The sequence below is a fragment of the Apodemus sylvaticus genome, chromosome 5 (assembly GCF_947179515.1).
Source record: "Apodemus sylvaticus chromosome 5, mApoSyl1.1, whole genome shotgun sequence".
Taxonomy (NCBI): domain Eukaryota; kingdom Metazoa; phylum Chordata; class Mammalia; order Rodentia; family Muridae; genus Apodemus; species Apodemus sylvaticus.
In genome coordinates this window covers 145,537,546-145,560,336 of record NC_067476.1, presented here as the reverse complement: position 1 = coordinate 145,560,336, position 22,791 = coordinate 145,537,546, and the positions used below count along the sequence as shown (strand labels likewise).

The window sequence follows — 22,791 nt, the reverse complement described above, 5'->3', positions numbered from 1 at the left end:
AGTAGCTCCTTCCTCTGCTGTAAGAAGCTTTAAAGTCCAGTTCTTCTGCACTCTCCTTTGAGAATCCCACTATCTACCCAGTGGCTATTCCATTAGAAAATCTTGATATCCTGGCTATACCACTGAGGGAAATAAATTCAAAAGAAAAGAAAAGAAAAAAAGAAAGAAAAAGAAAAAGACAACCATAGTATTGAATAGTGTTTCTCTAAACCCAAATTGTGGAAAAAGTAGATATAAAGGGGGAGTAGGTAAGCTGTATTTGTAGGGGGAATGAATAAGAAAAACGAAATGAATATGATAGTATTGCTAGTTTTGATTTCTTGATATTAGCCAAAGTCTTAGGATAGTCAGCACATTACTTCCTTTTCCCTTTACAGAAGCTTCGTGTGGCTTACAGGTGAAGAGGCCAAGGCATAGGAAGCTACGAACCTTGTTTCAGAAATTTAGCCGATTAGAGTTGGTTAAAAGTGAGGAGTTAGACCCTGGGTGGTTACTGAGTCTTCAGCACAGAACCACAGCACCTGCAGGGGCTGAAGGAGCTGGCCCCTTCAGATAGCACAGCCACACTTGGCTTACGGCTGCGGTCATTTCCCTTCTACCGCTGCTGCTGAAAGGTTGGGGGCTTATGGGCTGAGATAAGGACTGTGATTCTGGCACCACTATGGTTTATTTGGAAGTTACTCACCATTTCTCCAGCAGTGGCCACACCCCTTCTTACTGTCAGTAGTGAAGAGTCCATATCTGGACTCTAGGAGAGGAAGTTGCTTCATACAGGACATGAGTGGGCAGTAGTTCTTGGGGGACCCTGGGATCAGTAATTGAGGGATCCCATCCTTCCGTTTCTTCTCTTCTGCCTTCATGATTTGATAATAGGAAAAGGAACTGGAGTTGGGCATGCCTCTGTGAGGAGCCTCTACTTTGGTGAATTCCCCAATGGCTTTGAGGAACACCCAGTTCAAATAGCAGCAGGCATGGTTTAGGGTGATTGAGGAAGTCTGTTTATTTGACTCCACGCTGAGTCTCCATAAGGATCACATATGACTTAGCATCAGTGATGGGGACCTATGAGGAAGCAATCAGCTGGCAATAGGAAGGCTGATGTGTTCCCCTGAAATAAATCACCAGCTTAGTACAAATCTTCCTCATGCCTCAAATTCTCCAGCTTTCTTATTGGCTTGTAGCCAATCAACCGGGTTTCATATAGACCTCTATAGACCTCTATAGAAAGCCAAAAGGAAGAAGACATATTATGAAACTGAAGAGACATATTCCTTCTAGAACCTTAGATTTAAAAAAAAAAAAAAAAGATGCATTCAGGGTAAGGCCTCAGTTGGAATGAATGCCAGTAGGAAAACATCAACAGACTTACAAATGCTTACTTTTGGTTCAAAATGGAGGTCAGTTTACTGAATGGCATGGGGGATCCCAGGGTGTGGTTTTTTACTTACTGTATAGTTTTCTGTATTAGCAGGGTGCTCATGACAATTGGCTTTCTCCTGGCCGGAACAAACATACAGAACTCTAGGTAGGCCACTGTAAAAAAAACTATAGGTGGCTCCTGTAGATCCAAGATACCTGAGAAGACTCAACTTTGTGCTCATCTCTAAAAACCTTGTTAAAGATGCAGACTCTCGGACCCCAGCTAGGACATTTTGAATAGGCATCTGCATTTTAACAAGCTGTCCAGGTGATCTGTATGCACATGGTAATTTGAGACATGCTGATGCAGATGTCTTTTGCTTTCCCCATCTCTTAGGTTTGAGTGAAAGTTTCCATCTAAAATTAAGTTACAGACCTATCAGGGAACTCTACCCTGCCTGGACATTTCAGAACTTAGGTGCTGATCTCACTGTTTGTCAAAGGTTTGCAGAGGGAGAGGAACTCCAGCCGCCACTGCTGTGACTCTTGATTCTCTATTTGCTATATTAGAAATTGTTGATCAGATGCTTCTTGAGCAGGAGGAGGACTTCCATAAGAGGTAAGGAGAGGTGGCTTCACTCTGGGAATGTGGCTTAGCCAGATCTTACTAACACTGCTGACAGAGCACTCTTACTTTGAGAAACCCTACTTTGGACTTATAATTTGAGTGTCATCTGGGCTCTTCCATAGATCATGAAAGGAGACAGATAGAAAAGAGAATTGGCTTTTGATGTGGTAGGGTTTAGATAGTCTGATAAGGAAGGGAGATTAAAGGGCAGAGTTTAACAGTCAGAGACCTAGAGTAGTGAAGAGGTTGAGAGGGAAATATTTATCTTAGGAAGGTGCTGGGCAACAAGGCACAGAAAGTCTTCCCTCTGGGATTAGAGGCCCAAAACCAGTGTTAAGTTGGGTTTCTGTGATCTGGTCTAATTATGAGCAAACACGTGCATACCCATGCCCTGAGCTCTTCTACAAGAAGGAATATGACTACTTTCATCTAGCACCCTTCTCTCGTCTGTTGGATTAATGCCAAGTCCCAGCCATGGATTCTGACTTCCATAGAATCCATCCAGAAGACTCCAATCTGCAGATCTGTATTGGAATTCTTTATTCCCAAAAGGTATTTTCAAGTTCCTGTCTCCAGCACCGAGAAATGTAACCTTATTAGGAAGCAGGGTTTTTTACTGGTATAATCTAGTTTAGAGGAAGTCAAGGGGTGAACTCTCTAACTCAGTGACTGTTCTCCTTACTGGGAGAAGGCCATGCAACAGTGGAACTAGGCCTATAGTTACAACTTAAGAAATACTAAGGACTGGTGGTCCTCATCAGAAGTTAGGGGAGGATGAAGAAGTTCTAATGTTGGAACTATTGCTCTTGGGATTCTTCTACTGGGTTGCCTCACCTAGCCTTGATGTGAGGGTTTTGTGTCCCATCTTATGATACCTGGCTGGGGCTGTGCTTATTTCATGTTTACAGAAGGCCTGCTCTTATCTGGGGGGAGATGGGGAGGAGTGGATCTGAGGGAGAGGGGAACTGGAGGGAACATGAGGTGGAGTGAAGGGAGGGGACGCTTCAGTCAGGATGTATTGTATGAGAGAAAAGGAAATTAAAAAAATACAACTCTGCCATTTCACAACTGAGTATAGGATCTTCCAATACCAAACAAGGCTACATCTTCAGAGAATGGAACCTACAGTCAGTCCGGTGTGTAGACTGTGGAGTAATTGTGATATGTGACCCTTGGGGCCATTCTCTCTGCCTATCAGTCTGTACAGCTAATTTTGCCTGGGCTGCCTCACAAGGCTCTTTGCAGTTGAGTTTTGAAGGAGCTCCATTCCTGAAGGCCTTGGTTCTCTGTAACTAGCCAGAGGAAAAAGTTACTCTTGGTTTTCCAGCAATTTCCCCTATTCATGATTTTGCAATTGCAGAAGGCAGCCTGCTGTGTATTTGCATAGCCACTTCATCCCCTTTCTTTCAGGCTCTGTAGGCCACTGTGCACCCTCTACTCAGGACTCATAGCTGCCCTCCCTCTCCACTCCCCCCCCACCCCCAGAGATGCCTCCTGTGGCTCCTACACCCTCCCCAGGAGATCATCCTTACTTCTCTCCAGAGCTGTGCTTCATTGGCTGCTGGGCAAAACTCAGTCTTGCTGTAAATTCAGTGGCTGCCTGCGTGTGTGTAATTGGGTTGGATTTACATTAAGAGGGTTCCCTGTGGTGAAAACCACACTGCTATTTCCAATCCGAAGCTGCATAAAACATTCAATTTTCTAAGTATCTGTCAGCTGTTAGTGCTGTGAAAAATGCAGTCTGCCTGGATGGATGGGAGGGCTCCCCTCAGTTCCTTAACCACCACCACCTCCCGATTATTTGTGCTAACAGAGGGGATAATATGATATGGTGGTGGATAATGGAGTGTTATTCATCTAAATATCCACTGATTCATTGGACCAACGTGCGTGAAGATCTGATATGTGCCAGACAAGTTTCTGTGTGTCTAATCAAATGTTTTTCCCTTGTTAAAAAACTCTACCAACCGACTTCTGGTTGCATGCCCTAAATCAAGGGTCAGCATACTTTTGGGTCAAGGGCAAGATTATTAACCTATCTCTCTCTATATAGCCATATCTGTCTATATGTAGTGGTATGGTAGTTACTGGTCCTTGTCATTTACTTGAAAAGAAATATATAATAAATATGTCATGTATAATATATTATATACATACCAGTGGATGTAACTGTGTCCTAATTAACACTATAGTCATCTCAAAACAGACAGCAGGTTGGACTTTGCTTGTGGACTACCCTTTAACCTAAACATTTGCATTATCTTTCTGAGCCCTGGAGTCTTACCCCGAGTCAAGCCCCTTGTCCTTGCCCCCACTCCTTACACATTTACCATACATGGTTCTTCTTACAAGTCACCCCAGGGACATTAACCCTTTTGTCAGCACTGACCCACTCTGTTGTCACCTGCCTCAGGACCTTCGGGAGTCTTATTCCTCTGCCTGGAGAAACTTGCTGCCCTTGTCTTTTAGCAAAAGGTGCTTTGATGGTTGACTCCTTGAATAAAGCTTGATTTGAAAGTTGACCCTTAACCTAAACATTTGACTGATGTAAAGCTTGTCTCACTTGAAGAATCATCTTCTCTTGTCCTGATCTATTGGTGTGCATTCTTAGATGCTCCCATCGCGGGTGTTATCTTATGGCTTATTTGTATTTGATTTTGGTTTTTATTTCTTGTTGCTACCCTTGCTGTGAAACCCAGAGAGGGCAGGTCCCTTGACTGGCTCATTCAGTGAAGTTTCAGTGTATCTAGAGAGCAAATGAGCCTGGCCTCTAGTATCTCTCCTTCGTGTAGGAGAGTTCATGAATAAAGCCACTGTGACAGACACTGACACACCACACCACGTGAGGACGGTGCAGGCAGGCATCCATCTAAACAACAGGTCGCTGAGGGGATTTCTGAGCAGTGAGGCTGCTAGGGCCAAGGGATCCCCATCCAGAGGGAAGAGCAAAATCAGAGCTCTAAGGAATAGGCATCCAGAGTGGAGAGGGACTGACAGAGGAGAAGGCTGTAAGAAACACCTTCATATCCATATTGTGGGGGCAGAAAGGTAAAGGTAACAGACAAGGAAAAGGTAACAGACAGTTTGAGTTTGTGGACTGGATGCCAGGCACTCTTTCAGACATGGCCTACCCTTCTTAAAACAACCCTTCTGCATCAGTGGTTAGAGTGTTCCCATTTTACAGGTGTAAGACTGAGGCTTAAAGAATGAGCAGGCAAAGGTCGCAGAGCCACTGAATTGGGACACATCCCCGTCTTTTTTGGTCTCATTCCTATGATGAATAATGTTGCATAGGATAAGGGTTTCTTTCTCTCCAAGTTATTCCCTAAGGCCAACTATTTTCCTTTTAACCCCTCTTGGAGTGGGAGCTGTTTTCTGCATCTTCCTGGTAAGTACCTCCTTCTCAGGCACAGAAGGGCTACCAGGTTAGGCCTTATACTGAGAGGCAGGCAGGATGGGGCCTGGTGTATAAACAGCTCATGAGCCTGATGTGTGCGATTCCATTAAAATCCTCTGTCCATCAGGAAGGAGCCCGTTATCTCAGGGAAAGGACTCACCCATGGCTCCACATGCTTCACGGCTCACAATTTTCCTGATGCGTAGAGCCAACCTTTTGGCTGGGTGTTGGTGCTGGGAGCTGCGCTCAAGGGGTCTGTACATACTAGGCAGGCTCTCTGCCTCTGAGCAGATCTACAACTCCCCAACAACTCCCAAGAGATGAACTTCAAATTCCCGGCCCTGTTATTCCATGAACTAGCTTTATTCTGTTCCCTCAAGGATGTGCAGCTTATAGCTGAAAGAGACCTAGACAGGGTGACTAGGTTATCCTCCTTGGGCACACTGACAGTCCCCTTCCAAGCTGAGCCTCTGCAGGGAAAATGAGGCGCACCTGTCTAAGCACGGATACCAAATTGCCTGAGGAGAAGCTATTAGATATATGAGGAAATTCTTAGTCGATTCTACCATCAAAAAAGTGCTTACTGCTTTCTCCCCCACCCCCAACAGAGTGTTCATATACACCTTATGGGCAAGGGGGATTGGAGGATGCTGCGTCTGAAAGGCAGCCGGTCTCCTTCCCCCTAGGGGGATTGGAAGTGATTTGATTCTGCCAGCTAACGTTGTTCAAGGCAGACTTCATCTCCCCTAGCACTCATCAGGGCTGCTAATAGGCCCTTCAGAGCTCATAAAGAGATGACCAAATCTGGGGCTAGGGGGACTCCAGCTCATTTATCTTCTGCAGACCCGATCAGATCTGATTTTGTGCGCTGACGGCTGGATGCTCAAACGTGTGGTCTGTCCCACTTCTCAGACACCTCCTCAGCATGGCTGGCCTTGAGGAATGCCAGGAGGGGGCATGGTCCTCTGACCAGTTGGGGGATCTCAGTGTTCTGATGTAGTGGACATTTACCTGCCAGCCATATTGATCTGTGGATGAGAAAAATATAAGCATTTAGACTTGGAAGGGAAGGATGAAACCACAAATGGGAGTGTCAGTTATTACTCTGGGTCCTCTGCACAGTGCACACACTGCACGTGTGCACATGTGTGCACACACAGTGGTCCCTTTGCCACTTGTAATACTAGTGTTCATCAACTTATAAGCTTATGTGTTGTGAGAATGTAAGACAAGCAGGGAAATCACGGGACACACACCAACTGATGCTGCCTCCTCCCATCCCAAAATAAAAGTCTGCCACCTTGGTAGACAAATTGCTTTCAGTGTTAAACTGGAATCAGCTTCTTTACAAATATATGGTATTCATTTAGTTAGTCAAAACAATTTGCAAAATGATTAACCAGGGGCTTTCCATCCATCTACTTATTTTCACTGTTAACACACACAGGATGATAATATGAATCTGCAGCATCGAGACCTTGCAGTGTGCCAAAGGCAGAGTGACCATTTATTTTTCATAACACTATAACTTGACATGCACCGTGAGTAGCACTATTTTACAGATAAGCAAACTGAGGCTTAGGGAATGCCCTAGCCAGCTATGGCTGTATTACAAATGATCACGCCACTTGCTAGAGTGGAAAGAATAGTTTCAGCAAATGCATGGGTGTTACAGATGGGGAGGATTCTCCTTTCTGTAATTTGAGCTGCAAGGCTTTTTGTTGGTAGTTTTTTGTTTGTTTGTTTGTTTGTTTGTTTGAGAACAAACGATTTCTTGGCACAATGTGGTGGGTCACATGAGCTGGCAGTCAGGTTGAGCTTCTTGGAGACTCGTGAGGCTGGGTAGAGCATGGGTCAAGAGCATCATCCCATCTCATCATAGCAGTTGCCTGAGAAAAGGATTCCTTGGCACCCATTTGGTACCTAAGGAATCTGAGGTTTAGGGAGAAGAATCCACTTTGGTTAAAGTCATCCCTCAGTGGAATTGCTGGGGTTGAGTTACAAGTCTAACCCGTGGCTAGAAAGCTCGTGGCTTTACCCAGCAAAGCACTGAGTTATTACTGTTAGGAAATAACTGTTAGGTAATACTGTTAGGTAAGGGTCCACGAGCTCCTCTTATTTGGGCAGAAGAGTTCAGGTCAGTGGACCAAGAGACATTGTGACCCTTCAGAGCAGGGTCTGGGTTAAGGAATGTCCAAATGTGTGTCTTAAGAAGGAGAACCAGATGCGGGAGCACGTTAAACAAGGGGGCAGATTAGCAGTAGCAGTTGGGTACAAGCAAGCCCTTCCTTCCATGTTGCTAATAAGAATGGGAGTGGGAAACAGAGGAGGTTCGATTCAGGCATTGAAAGGATGGGCAGGAAGAAGACAAGGAAGAGGAGATGCTCCGGGTTTCTGAAGGGAGGCATGTGAGTTTATCAGAGAGTCCAAAGAAAGAAGAAAAGGTGACTTTTGGTGCTGGCGGGGTCAGAAGGAGTTGGAAAGAAGTGAATGACGAGGACAGGAGACAGTGTGGCTGCTGAACAATGAACAGGGAGGTGGCAGCAGAGAGGAACAGGGAGGTGGCATTAGCGAGGTGTAAAGTACAAAGAACATGGGTCATGAAGGGCTTCATGGGTCTCGCTGGACAACTTGAGCTATACTGAAGGTCTTGCTAACTGAACCCACTGGAAGCTGGGGGTGTGGTGATGTACACCCATCATCACAGCACTCTGGAGGAGGATGCAGAGATAGTGTAAGCTCATGGCTAGCCTGGGCTATGTATCATGTCCCCATCTCACACAAAAACAAAAAGAAACCATCGGAGAATTTTCAGTGTAGTGGCTGAACATAATTCATAATTTAAAAAGACTCACTTAAGGTGCTCTGTGAAGCTGAGACTAAGGCATGGGGTGATGACTTAGAGGGTCACTGTGCTTGCTGCACAAGTGTGAAAGACAGACACAGAGAGGAAATATCTGCAGTCCCAGTGCTCCTATGGGCAGATAGGCAATAGAGACTGGCAAACCCATGGAGGCTTGTGGGTCAGCTAGCCATACACAGCAACAAAGGAAGAAAGACCTTGACTCATAGAAGGTAGAAGGCAGAAGGATTGTTCTCTGAGCATCTCATAGCATATGAGTGCACACATTCACACAAATGCAGGAGTATACACGCCCCCCCCACACACACACACTTGCAACTATATTAGAGAAGAGAAAGTGTGAATAGACAAGACCTGCTTGAAGGCTATAATCTGTTCTATGGAGAGTGAAGATGGTCTGTTCAGTGGCTTTGGTGATGGGGATGGAGGCAGGTGACCAATCTGAGATGTGTTTTGGAAGCCAAAGTGTCAGGACTTTCCTCAGTAGCAATGAGGAAAGAACACTGGAGGATGTCAGGCTGACCCCAAGCAATCAAAATAGTTTGCTCCAACACAATCCCACAAATAAACAGTAAACATTTGGAAAACTCCAAGGCTTAAATCACATCCAACTCTGTGATGAGGAATGGGCCCCCTCCTTTTCCAAGAAATGCATGTGCACATCTATAAAGACTCTACACAATTCAGGTGGCTCTGAGCTACCTGAAGATCCCAGGGCCACTCTCAGTGGACTAGGAGAACCCTGTCCTTGGTGGGGACAGCCTAAGATTTAAAGTTTTGCCAGCCAGAAGCACTGACTCCACACTCACTGGAAACATATGCAATCCAGAGTGGACAGTGGGGAGTCTTCTTCCAGGCAGGCTTATACATAGTCAATGTCTAGTTCAAGTTCTCCAGGGACAAGCATCCCATGCCATCTCCTTCAGGGTCCCCTGTAGTGCTCTGCCCTGGTTAAAATGCTGTCAGGTCCCATTACTGCTTGTTTGGTATTCGGATGAAGGGGTGGGCCATTCAAGCTAGAACCTTGGAAGAAAGAACATAGGGATATGACACACCATTATCTGGCTAGTGGTACTATAAGTTCCTTCAACCCCAGTCCCAATCCAAGCTTTCTGAATGGTTTGTATAACTGTGTTTGAGCACCACACTATGAAAAATTTCTGAATGAAGATTGCAAGTGAGAAATGATCTCCCCTTTCAGCTTGAATAAAGAAATATAACATCAAAATACTCAATAATACATATAAAAATCCTACACAATTCAGGTGGCTCTGAGCTACCTGAAGATCCTCCACACATATATACTCAAAACTGTTATTTTTTTAACTAACTGATTTCTCTTCTGCATACACTTTTTTTAATCTCTTTATGTTATTCAAATGCAGGAGTCAAACCCAGACATCCTGGTGTGAAAGACCATATGCTTAATCATTAGAACTGCCCATTCCAAGATTTTTGAAATCAGTTTTGTTGCCTTAAGCCTTATACATGCTGTTCCCCTTTCCTAGAATGCTTTTCCTGCAGTATCCTCTCAGGAAACACACTTTCCAGTAAAAGGAATTTGCATAATAGAAACTTAGTGTTTCTGAAGTACATTAATATGTCTGGGAAGCCTGATCAGTGACAATCCTTCTGCCTCTTGAGTTGAGAATGACAGCCACAAGGCAGGAGTATTTTCAAGACAGAAAAAATTCCACTCAGAAGAGCTGTGAGTTGGGGCAATTTGGCTCATTTAGTGGTCAAAAGTATGTCATTATGTCAGACACCTGATGAGCCAGGTGCACCCTGCACTAAATTCGGAAGAGTCCTGCTAGAATCAGGTCAATTACTTTGCATGAGTATCAACAGAGGCTGCCAAGAAGTTATAGGCCATGCAGTGTTATAATCTTATGTGGATGCATCCCTAAGAAGAAAGGTGGAGAAATGTGCATTTGCCTTTGCATGTGTGTGTGTGTGTGTGTGTGTGTGTGTGTGAGTGTGTGTGTTGATAAAAAGGAAGCTAGTCCTAGGTGCTAAAGATGCAATCAATGGCGGTGGCTCAGCAGAAGTAGAGCCAGAGAATTATCATTTATAACTCATTAAGGCAATGCTTGAAGCTGAAGGACAGACTTCAAGGAATCATGTCACAAGTAAGGAATGCAAAGATATCCTAGTGTCCAGCCTGCAAAGTGGCCTTATATTGTCTGTGTTCTACAATATAAGCTTTCCAGAAGGGTTTGAAAGTGTAATTTAATAAAAGGGGATAGGCACATAAGACAAATAGAAGAGGGGTCTCATTTGAAGCTTGACCACTTACAAGTTAAGTAAGCTGGGGAGTTGGGGAAAAGGTGTGTCCTTTAGCTAGCTGTAGTGCCTCATTTTGAAGAGAGCAGTTGTATCAGTCAGCTTGACTTCAGTAACAAACATCCCCAAGACCACTATTATCCTACAATAAACTTTCATTTTCTGTTAAGCTTCAGGTTGCCTGCTATAGCTCAGTACCACATGCTTTCTTCATCCTATGAGCCATCCTGTAGTCATGCCATGTCCCCTGCTGCTTTGGGGGCAAAGGAAAGATCCAGAGAGGAGTAAAAGCTTTTCAGTCTCTTAGAGTTACAGGTGGGGCAGTTAGTGCTTCTGTTCTTCTGTCAGTGGCCCAAGGAAGTCACAAGTCACAAAGCTTGTGTCTCAGAGGAGTACTGCTGCATGGAAGTTCGTGGGAGTGTCTGATACGGGAAGGACTTGCAGTCACTTCAGGAATGCACTGGGTGATACCAACCAAGCACCTGATGGTTAAAACATAAACACTCTGTGAAGGCTGATTCTTATTAAGCAGCTCAATTTTAATTTTTATATCTTTGCAAACACGTGATTACAACCTGCCTACTTGCTCTCTGCTACCTTCCTGTCTCCTCTCAGTATCCACCTTACCTATACACCAGTGTGCGAGAACAGTGGGGGTGGGGGTACTCAGGCAAAAAAAGGTAGTGTTTAGTGCCCAAGAGATTTCAGCTTGAGACTCAGTTGTGTGAGCTGTACCGCCACCTGAGGTCATTGGTCCTCTCTGAATCTCAGTCTCCTAGTCTGTACAATGGGAAGGAAGCCCATACGATTTCATTGAAGGGAAGTGATTAAAACCCAGGTCATTTGACTTCTCTTTCCTCATAAGCTACTCCCTCATCCCTGCCTCTGGTGAGAGCTAAGGACTAAAATATATTCTAAATAGTCTGATTTGTGGCAAGAAGAACCCACTCATCCTTGTGCTAGGCCATTAAGAAAAGGCACGGTTAGAGCTGTTTTCCCCTTTCCTTTCCTTTCCTTTCCTTTCCTCTCCTCTCCTCTCCTCTCCTCTCCTCTCCTTTCCTTTCCTTTCCTTTCCTTTTCTTGTGTGTGTGTGTGTGTGTGTGTGTGTGTATAGTGCTTTGCTAGCACATATGTCTGTGTACTCCTTGCCTTCCTGGTGCCTGAGGAGGCTAGACAGAGGAGTTGGAGTCCCTGGAACAGAAGTTAGAGCCTGCCAGGGGCCACCATGGGACTTGAATCCAGGTCAAACGTTTCAGTGTCCATACTTCCATCTGGAATGCCTTAATTTTCTCTACTGTGTCTTTTTGCTGATGGCCCCAGATCTTCCCCATTACCCTGCTTCCGCAGGAATTACTTCTGTTCTCTTGTCTCAGTCCTGGTAAGTGAGGCTAACTACGCATGCCTATGTGGTGTATCAGGGTGCAGATTCGTGGGGCTACAGCTAGAGTTAGTGCCAGCCTTCTGTTTACTGCGAACAGCTCAGAACTTCCACTAGAGCCTCTGGAACTGAAGCAAACTGGGGTCAGTTTGCTATAAAATAAGATGCTAAGTTATGCATAAGGTACCCTGAGATATTAGGGAACTACCCCCAGTCGGATAGGAGAATGGCTGTTAGGTAGATGTTTTGGCCTTTTTTCTCTTGTGTTTGTGAGTTCTGGAAAATAGCAAGGCTGTGGTTCAACTGATTGCTTAGGCAAGAAGAGATGGTGCCCTTGTTTTTCGAGAAGCATCCTGGAAAATATTTAGCTGTGTTTCTTTGCACAGTGCGGAGTGTTGCAAATGTTCACTCTCTTTAAGAACTGCTGCTCATGAAAACAGATGTTCACACGATTACACAAGAATTTGATATCCAAGCACATTACCATTTTTTTCCCAGTGGCATATTTATAGTGTTGTTCTGTAATATATTGATTGGAGAGAACAATCAACATGATGTAAAGGCGGACCCCTCCTCAGACAGCAGAGGAAACTCCTTGAAAGTTCCACAGCAGAAACTCTTGTCAACATTGTCCCTAGGGGTAGGAGGGTCTTATGCTCTTTCCCTCAGTGCTGGTAAAATTAGGCTGTACTGAAGCTGAGTTGCAGCTGCTTTCAAAGTTTTGTGCTTAGGGTGTACTCTGGGCCACATCCCCTAATTGTCCTCTGATGGTAAAACTCACCAGTTTTATTTTTCTGGAAGAAGAGGAGGATATTTGTGCTTAATCCCACATTACCACAAACAACTTTCCTTCTCTCTCTCCTGAAAACATAGACTTTATTTGCAGAAGTTTCGGGTTCATACAAAAGTTGAATGGGAAGTACAGATACTTCCCTCTTTCTCCTTCCACCAGCCACGCCCAGTTCTCCCTACCCTTAAGTTCTTGCAGTACTGGGCCCACTGGTGACCACCATGTACATCTGATGGCCCAGTGTTGATATGTTCTATTAGCTAAGGCACATAGATTTATGTTAAGGCTCACCCAGTGTCTTGTAGAGTCTGTGCTTTTTAAATTTTTATTTTATTATTTATTTGTGTGTATGTATGTATGCATGTATATTGTGTTGGTGTGTGAACATTTGTACAGTTCCAACAGAGGTCAGTAGAGGGTCTAGGATCTCCTGGAACTGGAGTCACCTGGGAACCTAACTCAGGTCCTCTGTAGGAGAGCTGCAAGCTCTCTTAACCACTGAGCCATTGCTTCCGCCCTGTTTTATGGGCTATGACCCTCTTCTTCTCCCAAGCCCTGGCAACTTCTCATGCTTTTCCTACTTCCCTAATTTGGACTTTCCCAGTGTTATAGAGTGGACATTTGACTGTCCTTAGCATTTTTATGTCCTTGTTTTCTCCGTTTCCCCATGTCTTCTTGTCTCTATTATCTCACTACACACACACATGAGTACACACAGAGTCACAAAGCCACAACATTAAATACATACATATGCTGTCTCTCCAAACCAAAGAGAAAAGTGGACAGAAGCCTATACCTAGCTTGGTTTGCAAAGTCTCTAGTTGGGCAAGGGTCTTTACAGCCTCCCCCTCCCCCTGTTCTTTCCAGTAGACAGTGACTGCTCCCCCTCTTCAGAAGAGCCAGCCTCTCTTCCTGACTGTGCCAGCTTCCGCCTAACTCTTTTTGGCTCCTTTTTGTTACGAACAGCCTGGTTCTCTTGCCCATGCTGAGTCTGAGCAGTAATTACCTGGTATCTGTTCTGCTACCTTCAAATAAGTTTCCCCCTCAGAATAATTGCCCCCCACACCCCCCATCTCTTATCTCGACTGTGATCCTCTACAGGGCACAAGGGACCTGTCTCTCTTGACTCTCACATTTTTGCTTCTGATGTTAAAAAGTTCCCTTGAACTTGCATTTTACAGACACCAGCAAAGCCCAAGTGTCTTCACAGAACCTGACATTTCCTGGGGGCAGGGTGTTTGCAATTATAGGCTGAGCTGGTTGTGGGATCAGAGAGCTGCTGAGGGCTGGGGAGGGCTGGCCTGAAGAGCATCTTTGATGGTGACAGAGTCATTATTATGAATGTTATGCTGGGATGCCCATGAAGTCCTGTGGCAGAAGGGCTTCCCTTCCTTTATCTTGTTTTAACTGTAAAGACACACATACATAGAAAAATACATATGCATATCCTGGGACATATACCCGACTACATGGGGGAAAAGGAACTGGGTAAGAAGATTTCTTGAACATTCTGGAACAATCTTTGCATGCTTTCTGACCTTCTAAGGCCTCATATTTCTTGAAGATGACCTCCTTAGAGGGGGTAGGGATTTTGCCTCCTCCTCTACTTGTCTATTGGATTGAGGTTTGTGAATGCTCCCATTGGATTTGTTTTCTGCTACTCTTGTCTCTTGCAGGGAAAATGAATGAAATCCCCAAGGGATAGCAATTCCGTCCTGGTCCCCTACAGCAGCAAGGTGCTTCTCAGGGGAGCCACTCTTCTCTCCCTCGACCTCTGCATGGGTTCGATGCTGTCATTGGTAAATATCCATGTCTTTCTGTAAATCCACATTCTCTTTGGTGAGCTTGGCCTTCCTACCCAGTGCAGGAGAGAGGCACATCCCATGTTAACGGTCTAGTTAGGGAAGCCATGCTTAACAAGACCATTCTATCTTGAATATGGTTTGGCAAGGGGACTCCTCACCTCCACACTTCTGTTTTACACTTTGAGGTTGGATGTTTTAGGGAGAATGCAGGATTTGGGGGAGGAATCATGCTTTCTTGAGATAAATAGATACAGGCCCTAACAGTATGTGCCTCAGCAAAGGTGGTGAGCCTCCCTCATCTTGCAGGTGAGCTGGCTGCTGGTATCTGTCTCCCTGAACATTCTAGTCCACTGCCCTTTCCAAAGTCTCTTCAGAACCTTAGAAATTGGTCTTGGCCCACACACCTATGGCCACTTGATCCTCAACAAAGAGGCTGAAAACATCCAATGGAAAAAAGATAGCCTTTTCAACAAATGGTGCTGGTTCAACTGGAGGTCAGCATGCAGAAGAATGCGAATTGATCCATCCTTGTCTCCTTGTACTAAGCTCAAATCCAAATGGATCAAGGACCTCCACATAAAGCCAGACACTCTGAAGCTAATAGAAAAGAAACTGGGGAAGACCCTTGAGGACATCGGCACAGGGAGAAAGTTTCTGAACAGAACACCAATAGCGTATGCTCTAAGAGCAAGAATTGACAAATGGGACCTCATAAAATTACAAAGTTTCTGTAAGGCAAAGGACACCATCAAGAGGACAAATCGGCAACCAACAAATTGGGAAAAGATCTTCACCAATCCTACATCAGATAGAGGGCTAATATCCAATATATATAAAGAACTCAAGAAGTTAGACTCCAGAAAACCAAACAACCCTATTAAAAAATGGGGTACAGAGTTAAACAAAGAATTCTCGCCTGAAGAACTTCGGATGGCGGAGAAGCATCTTAAAAAATGCTCAACTTCATTAGTCATTAGGGAAATGCAAATCAAAACAACCCTAAGATTTCATCTTACACCAGTCAGAATGGCTAAGATTAAAAATTCAGGAGACAGCAGGTGTTGGAGAGGGTGTGGAGAAAGAGGAACACTCCTCCACTGCTGGTGGGGTTGCAAATTGGTACAACCACTCTGGAAATCAGTCTGGCGGTTCCTCCGAAAACTGGGCACCTTACTTCCAGAAGATCCTGCTATACCACTCCTGGGCATATACCCAGAAGACTCCCCACCATGTAATAAGGATACATGTTCTACTATGTTCATAGCAGCCCTATTTGTAATTGCCAGATGCTGGAAAGAACCCAGGTATCCCTCAACAGAAGAGTGGATGCAAAAAATGTGGTATATCTACACAATGGAGTACTATTCAGCCATTAGAAACAATGAATTCATGAAATTCTTAGGCAAATGGATGGAGCTAGAGAACATCATACTAAGTGAGGTAACCCAGACTCAAAAGGTGAATCATGGTATGCACTCACTAATAAGTGGATATTAACCTAGAAAACTGGAATACCCAAAACATAATCCACACATCAAATGAGATACAAGAAGAAAGGAGGAGTGGCCCCTGGTTCTGGAAAGACTCAGTGAAACAGTATTCAGCAAAACCAGAACCGGGAAGTGGGAAGGGGTGGGTGGGAGGACAAGGGAAGAGAAGGGGGTTTGCGGGACTTTCGGAGAGTGGGGGGGCTAGAAAAGGGGAAATCATTTGAAATGTAAATAAATTATATCGAATAAAAAGAATGTTTTGGAAAAAACAAACAAACAAACAAACAAAAAAAAAAGAAATTGGTCTTGGTAGCATTCTGGGAAATGCCTTGTCTCTTCTGAACATAGTGGAAGAAATCACAATACCTCCCCAAATCAGCCAGCACAGCAAGGAAGGTTCAAATCTAAATGAGAATTGATATTTGAAAGCATGATGGGTATTTTAAAATAGTTTTCATGTGTCTATCATGTTTGTGTTTTATTGTTCATGAAAGGTCTGTTCTGATAAAGGTTCACAATTTTCTGGATCTTAAGACCTCTCTGGATATGGCAGAACCTTTGTTCCCATGTGATGGAGATGGAAAATCTGAGATGGTGCATGAAACTGTCCATCTGTATTGAAACCACCCAGGCTCCATCGGGTCTAAAGGATCTGCAATGTGCATTGAAAAGGAGATTCAAATGTTTTTATGATATGTGAAACACTTGCATATTTCTGGTATAGCTTATGGTTATCTCTCTCTCTCTCTCTCTCTCTCTCTCTCTCTCTCTCTCTCTCTCTCTCTCTCTCTCTGTGTGTGTGTGTGTGTGTGTGTGTATAAATCAGGACAGAGTTGTTTGTTTGCTATTTGTTAGGAGCAGTCTGTAGACTTGGTCTGCTCTATCAGAAACTATACATCAATAGATGGAGGATGAAGGAGATGTAATTCAAGACTAACTTCAACTCTAGGCTAATTTCTTAATTCAGAATTTGGTCATATATAGAAATATCCAGGTAGAGACTCCAACAGCACAGAAGAGAATAAGGAAAGATGCGCCCCCCACTCCAAGCCCCTAAAACCATATAGAACACATGCTAAGTTACACTAAGCACACATTTTCCTGGTCAGGTTCTACATGTGTTTGACCTTCTGTCTCTACACAACTCTGGATATGGCTAAGAAGGACTCTTATTAACAATCCAAATAGCTCATTGAATCAGTGAGTGGTTTTGTCAAAGACCTAGGAAGGTGTGTTGAATTGATAACTATATGAATCCTTTGGTTCTAAACCTTCTTTGCCCAGGTCACAGAAAATGGAGGGAAAAAGAAGTGCCAACTCTTTCTTCACGCCAAAGTTTCCAATGACGCTTCTCATCCTGTGTTGTAGCCATTACAAGCTAGCAACAGACCATAATACCCTGACCATTCCTGGATGCTGGAAGAAGAGGTAGATCTTTTTTAAAATAGAAGACCTTGGCTACTTTTATAAAAAGAAAGCACCTGCTAAATGTGTGGTCCCAGGAAGAAATGTCTCTGTAGATGGTGAAAGGACATCCAAAGAGAGGCCCCAACCCTGGCATTCTGACCAGATTCCTGGCCACTTGTTTCTCAGTCACTGGGCTTGAATCTCGCATCTGTTACATGCTCTGGGTGTGACAAGGGGGAATGCGCTTCCCCTCCCTGAGCCACAGTTCCTCATTTATAGACTGCAGAGTTTAGATTTCTGAGATCTTTCCCCTCCCCATGCCCTAAAAAGCCCCGGTTGTGAATTCAGAGACTCCATGTAAAGGAAGGGGGAGAAGTCAAGACAGGACAGGGCTTGTATTTAGGTGCTAAAAAACTGGGACAAGTGACCACAACTCTTGCCAGTCTGGAAAATAGATCTACAAGGATCTGGTCTGGGGCCCACAGATGACAGTGGAGTGTCCTACAAGGGGTAATCAGTCACGCAGGGTCAGGTTCTAGGCAGGTCGCCTCACTTAGAGAATGGCACCAATGTGTAGGCTGAACAGGTGCTTGAGACTCAGCCAAGTGGATTGGAGGTCAGGATGGGGCTTCAGTTCTAAAAACAGCACCCAAGTGCAAAGCAGGCCTGAGGCAGAGCCCAACCATCCAGAGGCTCAAACAGTGCTGGTGTGGCCACTGATGGCCAGACTCTGGGAGCAGGGTAGGGGTGCAGGGTGGGGCGGGGGTGGAGGTGGGGTTTGGGGGGGCTGGGTTGCTGTATCTAGTGGAGTAAGAGCATATCCAGAATTACCTACCTTCTCAGGGAGAGGACAGCTTAGAGTCCAAGATGGAAGGTTGAAGAAGCTGGAATGGGATGTTTAGAACTGAAATTAGTGTTTCTTTTTAAAGACAGATTAAAATTACAATAGCCTACACATGGAGTGTTTGCTACATTGCTAACTTAGTCTAAGTATGTCATCAGCGTGAACTTTGAACTTGTTAGCAGTCTAAGTTTAGGCCTCTGATTTATAAACCAATGTGCAAATAGACAATTGTTTAATTAACCAATCAAATTATTTTCTGGTTAAGATAAAACCATAAAAATATCTAGACTTTCGATTGGGACCACTGCCGTAGAAGATGCTAGGTCAAGATACCATGGGAAGAAGGCAAGAGTAGAAACCAGTGCAGGAAAGCATGTATACAGTAGGCGGCCTTTGCCTGACTTCATATGTGTGGGTTTCATGTCAGGTCTCATTTATGTCAAGCTCAGGGGATTGACAATATGGACTTGACTTTCCAGTCACCTTTGCACCTTTTCAATAAAGATGCCACATCTCTAAGCTGAAGAAGAGTGAGTGACTGTGGTGGCTTGAATGAGAATGCACCCCCCACCATAGGCTTATGATTTGAATGCTTGATCTCCAGTTGTTGGAACTGCTTAGGAAGGATTAGGGGGAGTGGCCTTGTAGGAGGAGATGTGTCAGTAGGGATAGGCTTTGAGGTCTCAAAAGCATACTAGGATATGAATTCTCAGCTACTGCTCCAATGCTATGCCTGCCTGCTTGCTGCTAGACTTTTGAAACTGTAAGCAAGCTCCTTCTGTAAGTGCCTTGGTTGTGGTATCTCTTCAGAGCAGTAAAGCAGTAATTAAGACAGTACCTTTTTTTTTTTTTTTTTTTTTTTTTTTTTTTTTTTAAGTTCTAGAAATGACTCATGAGTTCCTCTAGGCTTTGACTTGTGGTGACTGGAGAAAATATTAAAAAGTTATAAGGAATTTTCAAACAGGGTTTTAATGCATTCAACACATGTCTAAAAATGTAAGAAAGATAAATTCTGTTTTCTTCCCTGTTGAGAACCTTACAGACACAGCTTGCCTCTAAACTGTACTGAGACTTGCTGGCTTTGTATTCTCAGTAAGTGAGGAAGCTAATTTACCCCTCTACTCCCTTACTCTTCAATCTGCCCTTCACTCTGTGTATTAGTTACTTTCCTCATAACCATGACAAAATAGACAGACACAAATTAATTAAGGAAAAGATTTATTTTAGCTCACTCTCCTTAGCGCTCACTAGATACTAATACTTAGAATTCACACCTCATGCCTCAGTTGCTTCAGGTGTGCCTTAACAAACTTGCCTGTCTTAGCTTTCATACACATTTCCCATAATTCCATGCTCCAGTTGCCCACAGTGTACCTTAATAAACTTCCCTGTATTAGCTTTCCGCACATATTTCCCATAATTCCAGGCCCAGCAAATACGAACATGTGCTCAGTCTCCTCAGCTTCATCTCTCCCATCTGTCAGAAATAGGTTTCTCTACTTCTACCTGTGAAGGAACTCATCCTGGGTAGTGGATCCCTGTGTTTAGTATCCGCATCAAAGGCCAGCTCCTTCTAGAAGCTTCCCTATATCTCCAAGTTTCAATATCATACCTCATCACTATGGAAAGACCATACCTATCTCTTTGTTCTTCACTTCAGATTTTTAAAAATGTATTATTCTCTCATACAATATATCCCTACTACAGTTTCCACTCCCCCTCCTCCCAGTTCCCTTCCACGATCTCCCCTCTTCCCCCAGATGCACCCCCTCTTCTGTTTCCCTTTCAAAAAAAAAAGATTTTTTATTTCTACATCAGTGTTTCTCAGGATCATCTGTGTTTATTATGACTGTTGTTCATAAATCACCATAGTGCTTCACCCAAAAGTTGTCCCACCACACAACAAACACACAGAATAGTAGCAATGTGCTATTTATGCACACACGTGCTTTACACATAGTCATATACACATGTGATGCTTCCACACATACACAACACACATATACTTTCACTGACTTACATTTGAAAGCACAACTGAGGAACTCTGTGAACTTCTTGAACACATAGAAGTTGGGTAATACAATGTGGACAAAAATCAATATTTGATGTATATGTTGTTCTCATCCCTGAAAGTTTATGGGGAAAGCATACTGAAAATGGGATATGTTTCCATTTAAAACAGTGAGCCTCTGTCTATGTTACAGAAGGCCAGAGTGTCCTCTGCCAGAAACTTTGTACTGTTTAGAGACAGAGATGTTTCTTCAGATATCTGAAAGGACTAGGATTCCACATCAGAATGTAGTTCTAACTCCAGGTATTCACATAACCATAAAGGTCTTCTCAGAAATGCTGTCTTCCAAAACTTAGTGACCTTTCTCAAGGGTACAGGATAGATATCCTGCAGGAAACAAGGGGACAGATATTAACTCCTACAGGTGTAGCACATAGGTGTGAACTTAAATTTTTATGTTACCTCTGTTTCCACCTGGGAAAATTCACCATTTACTCTTCAAAAATCTTCTTTCCTATAACTAAACACTTATACCTTTAATGGCTTTTTACTTATCTTTCTTAGCTTTGCTCAGAAGTTCTTCTAACTTGCCTATGTATTTGCTTTTGTGATGTACAGTAACAAAATCAAATCTCTTGGTATATGTGGTGGTTAATAGCAATTGTCAACTGGGCAGAGTCTAGATCTACCTGGGAAGAGCTTCTGGTTATACCTTGATTATGTTCATCAATGTGGAGACCCATCTTAGTTATGGCCGCCTTGACTCCCTTCCATGATGAGCAGCTGTAGCTTGGACTATGAACTAAGATAAGTCCTCTCCCCTTTAAGTTGCTTTTGTCAGAGGATTTTTATCACAGAAACAGGAAAAGAAACTAAAAGAGTATATAGCTTTAAACAATGAAACTTGTTCATTTAAATCATTTTCAGAATTTCTGTGGAAAATAGCTTGCCATGGGCATACACATTACACACACATAATGAAAGAAAAGGAGAGAGAAGAGGAGAGAGAGAGAGAGAGAGAGAGAGAGAGAGAGAGAGAGAGAGAGAGAGAGAGAGAGAGAGAGAGAGAGAGAGAGAATGAATTTTGGGAGAACCACCATTAATATCAAGTCTTCTAATTCATGTAAATGGTATGTCATTCAACTTATTTAGGTGTTTGATGCTGCATTATAGTTTTAGGATTAGAGATCATGTACATATTTTGTTAAACTATTCATAATGCTTTTGTGTTGATTTTAGTGAAAATATAATTTTATTTTTCTTTTCCTTCCTGACACATAAATTTAAATAGATCTAAAGTGCTGAAGTTGCCCTTAACTTGCACTGTGAACTTGTTCCTTCTAATACCATCCTATCCTTCAGAGACTTCTCAAGCTCAGGAAGGGTTTCAGGAATTCTCTGAAGCTGGCCAGATACACTGGGCTCCTCCTTCCCTAAGGACACACAAGCATTAAGGACTGTCAAAAGCTGAGACACCTGGAAGAGGCAAAGGCCAGCTGAATTGCCTAGAAAAGACACTTGCCAACTTTTAGAGTTGCCAACAGGTTTGCACACAATGCTCCAGAGTTCCAGCTCTTGTGAGTGCTCCACATGGTGTGTGGGCTTTTGGAGTAGCACATGCTTTGGAGTCCTCCCTCCTGCCTTGTTAGTTATCTCGCCTGTACTCCTGTTAGAACCCAGGAAAAACTCACTGGCCCATAAAATTGGACTTCGGTGCAATCATTACTTTGGTGTGTGTGTGTGTGTGTGTGTGTGTGTGTACACAGATTGTGTTACACCAGGTAAACTTTGCCGTACAACTCTTGATATTTTGAATTGATTAAAACTCCTTTTTTTTATTTCACAAACTAAAACACCTCGTAGTTGTCCATATGTACTTGGAAAGAATGTATATTCTTCTAACTGAATGGACCATTTGGAAGACTTCAGTTGGTTTTAGTTGCTTTATAGTATGATCCAAACCAGCAATATCTTTAATGCTTTGTTGTGATAATTATGGAATATATATTGTTGAGATATTAGCCTATAATTGTGAACTTATTTCACTTGCATGCTAGTGCAAGAAGTTCTTCCTTTTGGAATTACTGAAGCTCTGTTGTTAGGTACTATGTATGTGTTAGTTGTTGTGCATCCTTGGATGCACACTTGCTTGTGTTACGGAATTCCTGACTTTATCTCTCATGATGTTTCTTACCCTGACGTGTCTACCATAAAATATTGATAGACTCCTTCCAGTGTAGGCCAACAGACAGTTACAGGTCATATAATGTTTTATCATGTTACTATTTTTGACCTCTTTATGACTTTAAATTTAGAATGGACTTTGTATTGTTGACCCAAATTTGGATATTTCCATTTTATCTGTTTTAGCCACTTCTCTTTGAATTGGACATAAAGGTGAGCTAAATTTACACCAATTAACATGATAGAATAAATCTGTAATTTTTTATTTTTCATTATTTGATTTGCTTTTTATATTAAATATTTATTACTCACTTATTTATATCATAGAATTATTAGAAATGTCTTGCTTTTT

The 22,791-nt window shown here is 43.3% G+C and overlaps 1 long non-coding RNA gene across 1 annotated transcript; it reads left to right on the top strand.

Annotated features, from left to right (window-relative positions):
• The first annotated feature begins 1,901 nt into the window (after nucleotides 1–1,901).
• LOC127684675 (uncharacterized) lies at nucleotides 1,902–17,415 on the top strand. The gene is made up of 3 exons (XR_007977762.1): nucleotides 1,902–1,978; nucleotides 14,375–14,497; nucleotides 17,278–17,415. It is a non-coding gene; the product is annotated as an uncharacterized LOC127684675 (long non-coding RNA).
• Nucleotides 17,416–22,791: the final 5,376 nt, after the last annotated feature.